This window comes from Leptonychotes weddellii, chromosome 8 (assembly GCF_054177405.1).
Source record: "Leptonychotes weddellii isolate Sample4059 chromosome 8, ASM5417740v2, whole genome shotgun sequence".
Classification (NCBI taxonomy): Eukaryota; Metazoa; Chordata; class Mammalia; order Carnivora; family Phocidae; genus Leptonychotes; species Leptonychotes weddellii.
This window is the reverse complement of record NC_138376.1, coordinates 98502068-98517590: the sequence shown is the minus strand read 5'-3', so window position 1 is coordinate 98517590 and position 15523 is coordinate 98502068. Positions and strand designations below refer to the sequence as shown.

The following is a 15523-nucleotide window of genomic DNA, read 5'->3' as shown; positions in this document are numbered from 1 at the left end:
AAAAAAAAATATTAGTTGATTTGTGGTGATTACTTCTTTTGAAGTTTAGCTTTTAGACTTTAATTTGTAGCTTATAGAAAAGAGATTGCAACTTTTTGGTAAATGTTGAATGCAACTACGAAAATAATGCTGTTACCTTTTCTCTCTCTTGGCTACATCTGCTACAGATTCCTAAGTGTAACTATGTACATTTTCTTTAATAGAATTTGTTAGCTTCTTTCCTGAAATAAAATTGGCTTGCTTTATTAGTCATAAGTGTGTTACTTTTCCTAAAATTTAAGTCAGGGTAATTTCACACCAAAATGGGTCAACTTTTTTATTCTTCCTGGCTTGATTGCTCTGACTTCTTCATAAAATTTGGAAATCACATTTTAACTTTTCATTGCCTTTTTATTAAGTGTTTGGAACACTAAACACATGGAAGCATCTTGATTTTACTAGGTTGTGGTAACAACCTAGTAAAATTTGATTTTTTTCAATCTCCAGATTGATTTTTTAAAACAGCTTAGAAAGAACCCATGCTTGTTGATGACATTTATCATCTTCTAGACCTTAATGTCATATTGCCCATGTTCCTCAGGAATTATTTGCAGGTTTCCAGGACTTAAATAAGTAGTCAACCATAAACCTGAAAAATACACAGTAATTTGTGGAATCAAACCAAAATGAAATGAAACTTTCTTACCCATGAATAAAACTAAATTATTTAAAGACTACCATATTATAGTAAAAAGAGTGTTGAAAACTAAAAACTAAATCTACATATTTTAGATACTTATTAACCTAAACCTGCTTTATTAAAATGACTTTAAGATTATCCAGTGAGGGTGCCTGGGTGGCTCAGATGGTTAAGCGTCTGCCTTTGGCTCAGGTCATGATCCCAGGGTCCTGGGATTGAGTCCAGCATCGGGCTCCCTGCTAAGCGGGGAGCCTGCTTCTCCCTCTGCCTCTTTCTCTCTCTGTCTCTTATGAATAAATAAATAAAATCTTTAAAAAAAAAGATTATCCAGTGAATTATTTATATGTATTTTATCCAAAGATTCACACTTAGCTGACAGTACTGTCAACATAGTTTCAGGTGAGTTGACCTCACACAAAAAGGATGCTTCCCAGTGCACAGGACATGCTGAACATATATTTATGACCAAGATACCGCGTGAGATATTTTTGAGGGTCTGTTTGTATGTTCCCAATAAAAACTAGATCCCTTCTTGGTAGGAGAGGAAAAAGGGCTGGTGAGCACGAGGGTTACCATGGGGAGATGCAGTTCTTGGGCAGCAGAATTAGATCTGCACTCTGAATGTCCTCTTTTGGGAATTACAGAATGAAACAATGAATGAAACAGAGCAGAAAACTTGTATTTGTAAAACATCCAGGACTTAGTCTGTCAAAACCAGTGCTTGTTTTGAAGAACGAATGCGATGTTGATTGAATGACTTTGATATAATTATAAAATACTGTACAAAAATACTCGACACCGAACTTTGTACTAGGATGTGGCTGTAAACCCTCTCTGTTATTAGGAAGTGCCATCTGTTTCTTCTCCAAAATAAATTTAAAATGTTTTTCTCATCAGTAAAATATGATTGACTCTCAGTCGAAATGGTGTTCTAGGTCAGTCCTCTCCTTTATGCTTTAGATCTTTTTAAGACAGTATCCCACAGGGGTGCCCGGGAGTGTATCTCAGTCTCACCACGTTTAGAAGCAATTCTGTCATTTCCTCTCAAGTATGCTTCATTATAATCCTCCCTAGTTCCAGTTACCCAACTGATTCTTCCTCTTTCCTTTCTTACGCCAAATCCTGTACTGTCTCTTTAAAATCTCACATACCTATCTATACCTCCTGCCTGTTCCAAACGCTGCTTTATTTAAGACCCTCAGAATAGCTTTCTTGGACTATTGCAGTAGTCTTCTTATCTGGTCTCCTGCCTTGGCTGCACAAATGACCTCTAATCACTCCATCTTTCACTGTGCTCTCAAATTGAGTTATCTGAAACAAAAATCTGATCATGTGAGCCCCGTCTGGAATGTTCACTGCCTCCCTGTTGCCAACAGAATATAGCTTTACCTCTTCAACGGTTTCTACGTATAAGGCACTCTTTAAATATATTATCTTGTATAATCCTCACAGCAAGTAAATGAGGTGCTTACTACCTCTTATTATCTCCGTTTTTCAAATGAGGGAAGCAGACACAGAGAGATTAAGTGCCTGGCCCAGGCTCACGGAGCCGATAAATGACAGGGCCGGGATTTGGCCCAGATAGCCTGATGCTAGATCCCCTGTTTGTCAACACTGTGCTAGGATGCTCCTAACTTAGCTTCCCATAAAGGCAAGGTTTGAAATTCAAAGTGAACAGAGAGGATGTACTCATTTCATATCATCACATATCCATGTTTGTGGTCTGCCTTGCCTCCTTACTGTAAAGGAGGTGGTTTTAAATTTCACGGTATAGAATTAATGTTGAAAGGCAATGAATGGGCCTGAGAGGTGGTATGTCCTACGGACTAATGGCTCTTGAGCTATTAGTACCTTGAATGGTTTCAGTTTTAGGTGAGTCATTTTTAAATGTTTTTGCAACACTCAGACACGATCTTTTCTTTTTAGCAGTGTCTTTTCCTGCAGTTGTGTCATTGACAGTTTGGGGGCATACATTTTGCTCCAGAGAAAAATATAATGACACTGAACCTTTGGTATGAGGGTCTTTCACTTCTTGCCTCTGCCTGAGGCAATCATGAGTTTTCAGTTGTAGCAGAAGTTGAGAAAACTTTAGAATTTTTATGGATGGAACCATCGAAAGCTTTCTGTCTGAAAGTTAAGTTTCATTTGAGAAAAGGAACATATAAATCCAAATACACAGCATCCTTTTGCCGACTCTTTGCCATTCTTTCAATACACAGTTTATTCTGAGCATTTATCCTATTTTCTGAGGTCACTCATTTTCCTTCTAGTGTCAGATCAGTTAGAAAGATCACTTTTTCCTTTGGAAAATTAATTCTTGGTCATAGTTCAAACTTTTCTGAATGACTTAAAACAGGTACATTTCTAAATGCATCTTTCATATGAGAAGCCTTTATCTATATGATGATGGCCATCACGCCCCCCACCCCCCCATGTCACCTCTCCTTTAAATAAATATTCAGGTTCTACCCACAACATGACTTTCAGGTTTTTTACCATTATGATCCCACTTTGAATTAGAAGACCCAAATATATAAGTACGTATATAGTTCTGTATCTTAGAAAAGTTGCAGTTTTATGACAGTTATCTTAAATAGAACTTAGTTACTGGTCCCTTTTAGGGGCTGAATTGTGTCTGCTCCAAATTCATGTGTTTGAAGTCCTAACTCCCAGTAAATCGGAATGTGACTGTATTCGGAGATAGGGTCTTTGAAGAGGTACTTAAAGAAAATGAGGTCATATGGTGGGCCCTAATCCTATATGACTGGAGTCCTTATTAGAATAGATTAGGGCACAGACAGATACAGTGAGGAGGAGGCCATCTGCAAGTGAAGGAGAGAGGCCTCAGAAGAAACCAGACCTACTGACACCTTGATCTTAAACTTCTGGCTTCCAGAATTGGAAGCTTCCAGAATTGCATTCAGATAATGCAAACGCATTATCTGAATCTAATCATGAGGAAACATCAGATAAACCCAATAGAGGAGTATTCTAAAAAAACAAAAACAAAAACAAACCTGGCTTTTCTTCCTCAAAATGACAATGTCATGAAAGACAAAGTAAAGTTGAGGCATTATGCTGGATAAAAGAAGACTCCAAGAAGTGCCAGTTAAGTGCAGTTCTCATGACCCTTGATTGAATCCTAGACTGGGAAATCCAATTAAAAAGGACATTCTTGAGACAGTTGACGGTAGAATATGGACTATAAATTATATTGTGATCAGCAAATTTTTTTCTGTAAAAGACCAAATAGTAAATTTTTTAGGCTTTGCAGGCCATCTTGGCTCTCTTGCAACAACTGTCCCATTTTGCTATTGTTCACATTGTTGCCATGGACAATACACAAAGAATGGGCATGTGTTCCAGTAAAATTTTATTCACAAAATCAGTTGGCAGGCCAGGGTTTGGCCCACAGGGTTGCTGAACCCTGCCCTATATAATCATATTGTGTCAATATTAGAGTTTCTAAATTTGATAACAATATCGAGGTTATGTAAGAGAATATTCTTGTGGGTTGGAAATATATACCATGGAAACACTGGAGGATTAAGGGAATGTTGTATGCCACCTACTAGCAAATTGTTTAGGAAATATAAAGAAGTTGTATAGAATTATATAGAATAAATGTTAAACATATGGAAAGATAAAGAGAGAATAAATGTGACAGCATGTTTAAAATTGATGAATTTGGTTAGTAAAGCATATACAGGAGTTCTTTGTATTATTCTTGCAGATTTTCTCTTAAGTTTGAGATTATTTCAAAATAAAAAGATAAAAGCAAATTAAAAGAGTTCCCTACACTAAAATGGGGAAGGAAGCAAGAAACAAAACTAACAATCAACATACACATGCACACACACCCACTTGCAGTGTTGGACCATCTGTGACATACCGAACCATGTGAATAAACAGAAGTTACAAAACCAGGCTTCTGGAGGACTATTCAATTAAAAGGCAGAACTCATGAGGGAGGTGAAAACAAAGAACAGAATTAGGAACAAAGGCTCAGCAGAACCTCATTTGGCCTTTGAGCTCTCTTGAAGGACAAAGCCTTGGGGAGAAAGCAAAATGTGGAGGTGTTGTTGATGCTTTTGCTCTGCCTTCCTTACCTTCCTCTCAATCCTTCCCTCTCTCAGTGCCCCTCCTTTCTCTCTCTTCCTCTTTCCCCCACTCCTTTTGTTTCTGTTGTTGGTCTTTTTTTTTTTTTTTAAAGATTTTATTTATTTATTTGAGAGAGAGAGAATGAGAGAGAGCACATGGAAGGGGGAGGGTCAGAGGGAGAAGCAGACTCCCTGCCGAGCAGGGAGCCCGATGCGGGACTCGATCCAGACCTGAGCCGAAGGCAGTCGCTTAACCAACTGAGCCACCCAGGCGCCCAAGTTGTTGGTCTTTTTAAAGTCTTCTCCTCTCCCTCTACTCTTTATTTCTGTCTCATAAGATAGGTAGTACATGGATTTGCTTCTGTTATATTCTTACTGAACATCAACTGAGTTAAAATCAATGTAGAGAAACCATAATCAGCACAACTATGTTCAAATCATTAGAAACCTAGCCCCAAAACTGCAATATGAAACATCCAGTGTTAACTGCACGCATACTCACATATAGCTGCTGGATCTTTAGCTTATGATTAAAAATAGGAAATAGTGTGGTTCACCTGTCCATTAGCTTGGTCCATTTCACAGCCAGGCCATCTTCTCCTTATTGATTGGCCTAATTTGGGGGAGTGTGTGTGTGTGTGTGTGTGTTTGTGGTTTGGGAGGGTCTTTTTTTTTCCCTATTAAATGCATTTCTGATTTCTATTTTCACTTTGTAATTATTTCCCTTTAAGACATCTCTTTCCTCCAATAATATAGCCCCCATCACAGCTGTCTTGCCCCATTTGCACCTTATCCGAAACTTCCTGAAGCTTTCTTTTTTTTTTTCGCATGTAAAACAGTATTATTTTATTTTTAAAGGGTGATGGTGTAATACACACTGTAAAATGATTACCATGACCAAGTTAATTGGCGTACACATCATCTCACATAGTTACCATTTGTGTGTGTGTGTGATGGTAACACAAGATATACTCTCTTAGCACGGATTTCAAGTGTACATTGCAGTATTATTAACGGTCGTCACCATGTTGTACATTAGATCCATAGAACTTCATCTTGTAATTGAAAGTTTGTCAATAATCAGCAAAGAAATTGAATCAGTAATCAAAAACTCCCAACAAACAAATTCCAGGACCAGATGACTTCACAGGCAAATTTTACCTAACATTTAAAGAAGTTAATATCTGTTCTTCTCAAACTATTCTAAAAAATAGAAAAGGAAGGAAAACTTTCAAATTCATTCTTTGAGGTGAGCATTACCCTGATACCAAAATCAGATAAAGGCACTACTAAAAAAGAGAACTACAGGTCAATATCCCTGGTGAATATAGATGTAAAAAATCCTCAACAAAATACTAGCAAACTGAATCCAACAATACATTAAAAGAATCATTGACCACAATCAAGTGGGATTTATTCCTGGGTTGCAGGGATAGTTCAGTATTTGCAAATCAATCATGATACATCACATCCATAAGAGAAGGGATAAGAACCATACGATCATTTCAGTAGATGTAGAAAAAGCATTTGCCGATACAACATCCATTCATGATAAAAACTCTCAACAGAGCAGGTTTAGAGGGAACATACCTCAACATAATAAAGGCTGTATATGAAAAACCCACAGCTAACATCATCCTCAATGGTCAAAAACGGAGAGCTTTTCCCCTCAGGACAGGAACAAGACAAGGATGTCCACTTTCACCACTTTTATTCAACATATTACTGCAAGTCCTAGCCACAGCAATCAGACAACAAAAAGAAATAAAAGCCATCCAAATCAGTAAGGAAGAAGTAAAACTTGCATTATTTGCAGACGACATGATACTATATATAGAAAACTTGAAAGACCACCAAAAAACTGCTAGAACTGATAAATTCAGTAAAAGTCACAGGATACAAAATCAAAGTACAGAAATCTGTTGCGTTTCTATACATTGAGCATGAAGCAGCAGAAAGAGAAATTAAGGGATCAATCCCATTTACAATTGCACCAAAAATAATAAGATACCTAGGAACAAACTAACCAAACTGGCAAAAGATCTATACTCCAAAAACTAAAACACTGATGAAAGAAATTGAAGATAACACAGAGAAGTGGAAAAACATCCCATGCTTATGGATTGGAAGAACAAATACTGTTAAAATGTCCATACTACCCAAAGCAATCTATGTATTTAATGCAATCCCTATCAAAATAACACCATTTTTCTCAGAACTAAAATAAATGATTTTAAAATTTGTATAGGACTAAGACCCTGAATAGCCAAAGCAATCATGAAAAGGAGAAGCAATGCTAGAGGCATCACAATTCCGGACTTCAAATTATATTACAAAGCCATAGTAATCAAAACAGCATAGGACTGGCACAAAAAATAGGCACATAGATCAAAGGGACAGAATAGAAAACCCAGAAATAAATCCACAACTATATGGTCAATTAATCTTCAACAAAGCAGGAAAGAATATCTAGTGGGAAAAAGACAATGTCTTCAACAAATGGTGTTGGGAAAACTGGACAGCAACATGCAAAAGAAAGAAGCTGGACCACTTTCTTATACCATATATGAAAATAAATTCAAAATGGACTAAAGACCTAAATGTGAGACCTGAAACCATAAAAAAAATCCTACAAGAGAACATAGGCAGTAATCTCTTTGACATTGGCTGTAGCAACATTGTTCTAGTTATGTCTCCTGAGACAAGGGAAGTAAAAGCAAAAATAAACTATTGGGACTACATCAATGTAAAAAGCTTCTGTGCAGTGAAGGAAACAATCAACAAAACTAAAAGGCAACCTACAGAATGAGAGAAGACATTTGCAAATGACATATCTGTTAAGCATTTAGTATCTAAAAAGAACTTAAGAACTCAACACCCAAAATACAAATAATCCAGTTAAATGGGCAGAAGGCATGAATAGACATTTCTCCAAAGACGACATACAGATGGTCAACAGACACATGAAAAGATGCTCATTATCACTTATCATCAGGGAAATGCAAATCAAAACTACAGTGAGATATCACCTCACACCTGTCAGAATGGCTAAAATCAACAACACAAGAAAGAGTAGGTGTTGGTGAGGATGTGGAGAAAGGGGAGTCCTCATGTACTGTTGGTGGGAATGCAAACTGGTGCAACCACTGTGGAAAACAATCTGAAGTTTCCTCAGAAAGCTAAAAATAGAACTACCCTACAATCCAGTAATTACACTACTGGGTATGTAACCTCAAAATACAAGAACACTAATTCAAAGGGATACATGCACTCCTATGTTTATAGCAGCATTATTTACAATAGCCACATTATGGAAGCAGCCCAAGTGTCCATTGATAGATGAATGGATAAAGATGTGGTTATATATACAATGGGATATTATCCAACCATAAAATAGAATGAAATCTTGCCATTTGCCATGACATGGGTGGAGCTAGAGAGTGCAAAGTTAAGTGAAATAAGTCGGAGAAAGATACCATATGATCTCACTCATGTGAAATTTAAAAAACAAAACAAAGGATAAAAAAGAGAGAGACAGACTCTTAATTATAGAGCACAAACTGAGGGGAGTGGGTAAGGGGATGGGTCAAATAGGTGATGGGGATTAAGGAGGGCACTTGTGATGAGCACCAGGTGATGTATGGAATTTTTGAATCACTATATTGTATACCTGAAACTAATATAACACTGTGTGTTAACTAACTGGAATTAAAATAAAAACTTCAAAACAATAAATAAAAACAAAAAAGAAAGTTTATATGTTTTGACCTACATCTCCCCCATTTCCTCTACTCCCCTTGCCTCTGGAAACCACCATCCTATTCTCTGGTTGTATAAGTTTGACCTTTAAAAATCATCTTTTGTTTTCTTCTGCAAGAGGTTTGTCTCAACCTTTTCTGCTCATTTTCCATAATGTCTAGACTCCTGCCCAATTTGTTTTTTTCTATTCATTTTCTGCCCTCCAATGTATTGAAAATCAAACATTTTATTTTGTTCAGTAAAATTTTACACAACAGATAATGACCGTTATCAGAAAACTGGATATCCTGCAAATACCTTTACTATTTGGCATATTTATGATAGTGAATGAGAAAATGTTGCACATGTGTACCCTCTGAATTTTTTCAACTACTGGTCTTAACAGTCAGTTACTTGCATTAAATTCATTTAATGCCAGGAGAACATTGCTGCATAAAATTTACTTTCAAATGATGTCTATTAGTAGTGTATATTAAAAGCACTATCATGTATTCTAATGATATTTTGACTGTTCAACTTAAAGGACACTTAACTTAGCCCTTTATGTAATGTGGCTTACCTTTCCTTGTTTGGCTTCTTTTTAGTTTGGTGACATACTCTCTTTTTTTAAGAGAAAGAAACTCACTTTGGTTAAATGCAGTGAAAATGAGTACTTTTTTTTTTTTTTAGACTGTACATATTAAGTGATATATCCAGTTCTTGTAATAATTTACAGGGAAGGCTTTTTAGCTATTTAAAATGGAGATAATAATATTGTTTCATCTCTCGATAATGCTTTATTGAACCCCTAAATATCTGTGTTAAGAATTATCAAAAAGCAAAATTCTGCACTGTACTTAATTTTTTTTTTTTCCTTGCCCTTTCTGAGGTAAGAATGAAAAAACTGCAAGCAATTCCTAACTGAAACATTCCTTCACTTGAACTGGTCTTTTTGAAAGATGAGAGAAATGCCATAGTAAAGCAAAGAAATTGTTAGGGACCTAAAGTGAAAAGCGGTAGGTTATTCTGAATAATTTTGTGAACTTACATCAGATTTATTTTAACATGACTACTTTTGTTAAAAATCTCAGTAGAGGTTAAAAGAATGATTTCATAGAAAAAGCCAAAGTTCAGACAACTCTGCATAATTAGCATTTATGAGACAAGGATACAAAGAACTTTAGAGCTCAAAGGAACCTTACAACGTTCTAACAAACTCCATTATACTAAAAAGAAGGAAACTGTGACCTAAGGAGAAGTAACTAATTGTTTTATTGAGGTCTGAAGTAGGCTGTGACTTTTGTTTTGTTTTTTTTAACTACAAGATATATAAAGTAAAATGGTTAATTTATTATTATGCTTAGAAATAACAGGATATATAAAATTTTTGTTCATTGCGAAGTATTTAGTGTGTTAGTTTTCTACAACTGCTGCAACAAATTGCAACAAAGGTAGTGGCTTAAAACAACAGAAAGTTATTAACATTTCTTGAGGTCAGAGGTCAGACCTCTGGGTTTCAGTGGGCTAAAATCAAAATTGGGCTTCTGGAGGTTCTAGGGAAGGATTCATTTGTTTGCCTTTTGCAGGTTCAAGCCAAGCCAACCTTGCTTGGCTCATGGTTCCTTTCGTGATCTTTAAAGCCTGCACGTCAGGCGTTGCTGTCTCTCCAGTTCTCCTCCTCTGCTTCCTCCTAACACAAATAAAGACACTCATGATTACATTGGATTTACCCAGGCAATCCAGGATAATCTCCCTATCTCAAAGTCAGCTGATTAGCAACCTCAACTTCATCTGCAACCTTAATTCCTTTTTGTTTTGTAATCTAACATATTCATAGGTTCTAGGGATTAAGATATAGACATTTTGGGGAGGCTTTTATTTTGCCTATCACAAGTGCTAATTTAAATACTTAGGTTAAAATAAAAATATGACTAGAAGCGCCTAAATGCTTATTTGTTTGGAGGCACAGATATGAATTTATTTGATTGTTTAATGTTCCTGTTTCTTTCCCTATTCTCAAGTTAGAACATCTCCTTAAAGCTACCTTAGGGCATTAATAAATAACAACAGTTAAAGAAATGGCTAGCATTTTATTTTACTGTATTTGAAGTGGCTTTCCAGGTCAGGATATAAATTATTTTGGAGGTATTTTCAAGGAGATATTAGAAGTTGAGCAGATCAGGGGTGCTCTCCTGTGTATGTCCTTACCTCATTATTTTGTAATGGAAACATTTTTTGGCATACACCTATAGCTAAGTACACAAGATAACCTTTGGTTTCTAAATAGATGGCTTAATATATGCATTCTAACTAGATAAAAAAAAAATGGAGGAAAGCAGTCATTTATAGTGGTCATTTCTATTTTTTACAAGGTTAGATACTGGTCTGGTTGTGTTAATCTTGCCATGGATATTGTGATCTTATTTTTCTACAGATATGAAAAGTACATTTATCATTTCTGTCAACAAACTACCTTGTTTCAAAGTGAGATTTATTTATCAAAGAGAACTTGTGTGGGAAAGGAATTTGCATTGTATTGGTTGAATCAGATACATTAGACTTTTTTGTTTTGTAAAGTTGTTTAATGTGCTTATTGAATTTCCCCAGCCTGAGGCACTGTTTCTGTTTGGTAGAAAGATTTTAGAAATTCTTTTCTGATTGCATTAGAAATGTTCCAAATTTTCAAAGGGCTGGAGGAATCGATGATTAAAGTTCCAAATAATAGTTAGGTAAAAGATAATAGAAAATAGAACAGAACTAGTAGCAGTCTGTTTTTCTTCCTTCCTTCCTTCCTCCCTCCCTCCCTCCCTCTCTTTCTTTCTTTCTTTTTAATAGATTTTATTTATTTATTTGAGAGAGAGTGTAATGCACACAAGCAATGAGGGCAGAGGCAGAGGGAGAGGCAGAAGCAGACTCCCTGCTGAGCAGATAACCCAATGCAGGGCTCTATCTCCGCCCCGGGATCATGACCTGAGTGGAAGGCAGACACCCTTCTGATTGAGCCACCCAGGCGTCTCTAGCAGTCTTTTTGTTGGGGTGGGAGTAAGTAGACATGTCTATAAATGAATGGCCAGTGAGGAGGTTTGGATGCTGTCCATGGAAGTCGTGGACTTTCTGAGGAGTTTGTGGAGAGTCTAAATCTGTTCCAATTTTGTACTCATGAAACTACGTCTAAGATAAGAGGTTCAACAATATTATAAACTTGAGCACTGAAAAGAAAAAGGTATCAGTCTAAATAGAGACAAATTACACTGCTTGAAAATAAACTTACATGCTAAGAAGTGTCAAGTTGTGGTATTGACAGGCAGTTAAATGAAGGTCCTAAATAAACTTCTGCTGAAGACTATAGTTAACTAAAAGCTTGAAATTCAAGATTTGTGTGATGCTGCCAGACTGAAGTTTTATCCAAATGGTATGTGTGTTTTGCATATATATTTAGTAAATGTAGAAATATCAACCTGTTAATATTCCTAGAAACTGTGAGTCCCAAATTAGTTTGTCCTGATGACTCAGTCACCAATAAAAGTCTTGTCCTCTTCATTGTCAAGTAAGATTTCTCAAATTAGAACAGCCTTTACTTATTTGACAAGAATTTGAACTCTGTGCTGAGCATGGAGCCGGACATGGGGCTCCATCTCATGACCCAGAGATCACAACATGAGCTGAAACCAAGTCAGATGCTTAACTGACTGAGCCACGCAGGAGCCCTGGGAAGCTACATTTTAATTAGTTAAACATCAAACATTAAGGTCCATGCTGCTATGAGAATCTGGAAAATCTTCCCCCAAAAGGTGAGCTGTGATCAGAGGGATAAAGAGAAAGTAATACAGTGAAGAGAGATGAATTGGGGAGGGCAAAGCATTCAAGTTTGAGGAAACAGCTTTTACAAAGACTATGTGGCTGGAAGGTGTTGGAGTTCACAGAGTATAGAATGCAAGAAAGTGCTGAGTGAGATGAGGATGGAGAATAAGGTGATACCTGGAATAAGGAGAGATAGTAGGAAATCATTAAATGATTGTAATAAGGTAGGTCATGGTGATGATAAAATTGGATTTCAAAAGATCATTTGGCTACAATGTAGAAGGCAGAATGGAAGCAGGTTGGATTGACCATAGGGGAATGAGTTGAGATTACCTGCAGTTATCTGAGTGAGAGAAATTTGTTACTTGTTTAGTATTGGAGGGTATGGAGAGGAGGTGATGGATTTGAGGGAAACTTACAAGGTTAAAATCTCAAGATTTGGTGAGGGATTGGGGATGAGAAGGTAGGGTCAAGATGGTATCTGTGTTTAGGAGTGCCTGGGTGGCTTAGTTGTTAATCATCTGCCTTTGGCTCAGGTCATGATCCTAGGGTTCTGGGATCGAGCCCCACATCGGGCTCTCTGCTCAGCGGGAAGCCTGCTTCTCCCTCTCCCACTCCCCCTGCTTGTGTTCCCTCTTTCACTCTGTCTCTCTCTGTCAAATAAATAAATAAAATCTTAAAAAAAAAAAAGAATGTATCTTTTTTTTTCCTGGCTTTCATATCTGGATGAGAGGAGATACTTTACTGAGAGAGGGAGGTCTAGAAGAGGACCACATTTGAGGGTGAGGATGGGGGTGCAGATCATAAGCACAGATATGGACGTGTTTGAAATACCTTTGTGACGGACAAGTTGAGAGATCACTTAGGCAGTTGGATATATAGGTCTAGAGTGTAAAGGAAATGTTTGGTCAGAGAACTTATGGTTTATCTGCATTGGCTTGTAATGGACGCTGATGAGAAATTGACACTGATGAGAAATTCCAACATTTAATGGCCAATAAGAGGCAAATAAGTCTGCAAACCTAGGAGTGGCCAGAATGTTTGGAGGAAATTTGTAGGTTTACATCAGGGAAACCAAAAATGTGAAGAGGGAGTGATCATCAGTGTTGAATTTTGATGAAACATGAAGAATAGTGAGGGCTGAAAAATGCCTGTTGCATGAGTGATATGAAAAGCATCAATGACTTTAGGTAAAATGGTTTCGATGGCATGAACCTGCAAGTTTTCTTACGGTGGGTATAATTCTTCTGGGAGTGGCTACTTAAACTTACCAGAAGTGGTCATTTGCTATTTTATGGAATTCTCATCTAAATGCAGGGTTTATTGTCTTCTTACTCATTCATTCACTCACTTGCTTATTGATTAATTAATTAATTCATTCTTTGTGATATTTATCTTACCCTCTCAAAACCAAATGGAATGAGATTTGCGAAATAGGATTTGCCATTGTGAACAGTACATTATCTGTCCTGATATGAACATCTTTTCTTTTTTTTTTTGAACATCTTTTGTTTCTCTTGTGTCAAATACAATAGTAAAAGCTTCTTTTGTTACTTTTAGTATCTTTTTTGAGTCTTAGTCTATTCTCAACTGTAGTCTCCCTGACATTATTTGAGGGTACATTTCATTTGTATTACTTTGTTCTCTTAAGTGTTTTGCATTTTATATATATTAAATACCTTAGTCAAAGAAAGAACTGTACATTGCTTTTAAGCAAATCCTGCCTCTTCTGTTGATTCATCTTAATTGCATATTCAGTTGTTTGTTTTGTTAGAATGAGCCATAGTCCCTTTCTTTTGAACTCATAAAATCATTATTTTCTCACCCCCAATTAAAAATAATTTATTTTGTAAATGTCCATATATCTGACCTTACATAGTATTCTTCCTCCTAGTTATTAAGAAGGAAACTATTTGCCTTCTGGTCATTTTGCCTTTCAAGGATTTTCAAAAATTTGTGATCATTTTATGCTTTTCAAAGGCCTGAAATGCATCTGCTGCCAGTTGTTACCCTGGGGTCAGTAGGAGTCCCTTGTACATTACACATCGGAAGTACTTCAGCTATAATTGTGTATTTATAAATAAATTGTATATTTGTTTTCTAGATTAAAAAATCCAAAACTATTTGTTGGTATATTCATCTTTGCTGTTTCTGCCCCTACTATGGTTTTATTTATTTATTTATCTATCTAGCTATCTATTTATTTTAGAGAGTGGGGGAGGGGCACAGGGAGAAGGAGATCATGACCTGAGCCAAAAATCAATCAAGAGTCGGACATTTAACTGATTGAGCCACCCAGGGCCCCATGGTCTTCTTTAAATTTTAGGACTGATTTGTTCTGTAGTTCATGGATTGTCTGACATGTGAATTAATAGATAAGATATCATATATGTATTAGATTACTCCTATTTGTAATTACAGCTTTGATGAAGACTTGGAGGTAGATATTATGAAGACAGATTCAACCAAGTAAACTGGCAGTAGCTGCTACAACAAAACAAAACAAAACAAAACATTTAGTCATTTTTTCCCCCTAGTCTGAATCACAATTTCCAGGCCCTGTTTAATGGGCAAGTAACCAGAGTAGTCACACAGGGTCTCAAATTCAGAAGAGGGTCCACACTTGGGGTTTAATGTCCCATGATTACTGTTTTTTTTACTCGGTTTTTCTTTGATTTGGGTTTTGTGAATGAATCTCCATGAGACACCTGGGCAAGAGATTGAGGCTTGGAATCCCACCTCACACGTGGTCCACCTCCCATCACCTCCCACCCCCTTTGGGGTGGGTTCTTGACCACTCACTTTCCTGTCCCCTTCCCAGTCCAGTGAGTCCTCTGTCCCTGGAGGGAGCATGGTGTACATGTGACAATGGTTGAAGCTAGCACGTGCCTCCAGCTTCTTGAGTTTATAGGACAAGACCTCAGGCACCTGTGAAGGTCTGTAATCACCTTATGAGTATTCCCACACCAGGAAGATTGACATTAAATAGCAAACGAAAAATATGACAACAGGTTGAGACACTAAGGTAAAAGTGTAAGGTAAAAAGAAAGGTAGAAGAAGGGGCGCCTGGGTGGCTCAGTCGTTAAGCGTCTGCCTTCAGCTCAGGTCATGGTCCCAGGGTCCTGGGATCGAGCCCCGCATCGGGCTCCCTGCTCAGCGGGGAGCCTGCTTCTCCCTCTCCCACTCCCCCTGCTTGTGTTCCCTC

At 37.1% G+C, this 15523-nt stretch overlaps 1 protein-coding gene across 4 annotated transcripts in view; it reads left to right on the top strand.

Annotated features, from left to right (window-relative positions):
- The window catches only part of PTPRK (protein tyrosine phosphatase receptor type K), a 532644-nt gene that overhangs the window by 47136 nt on the left and 469985 nt on the right, over nucleotides 1-15523 (top strand). The window lies entirely within an intron of this gene.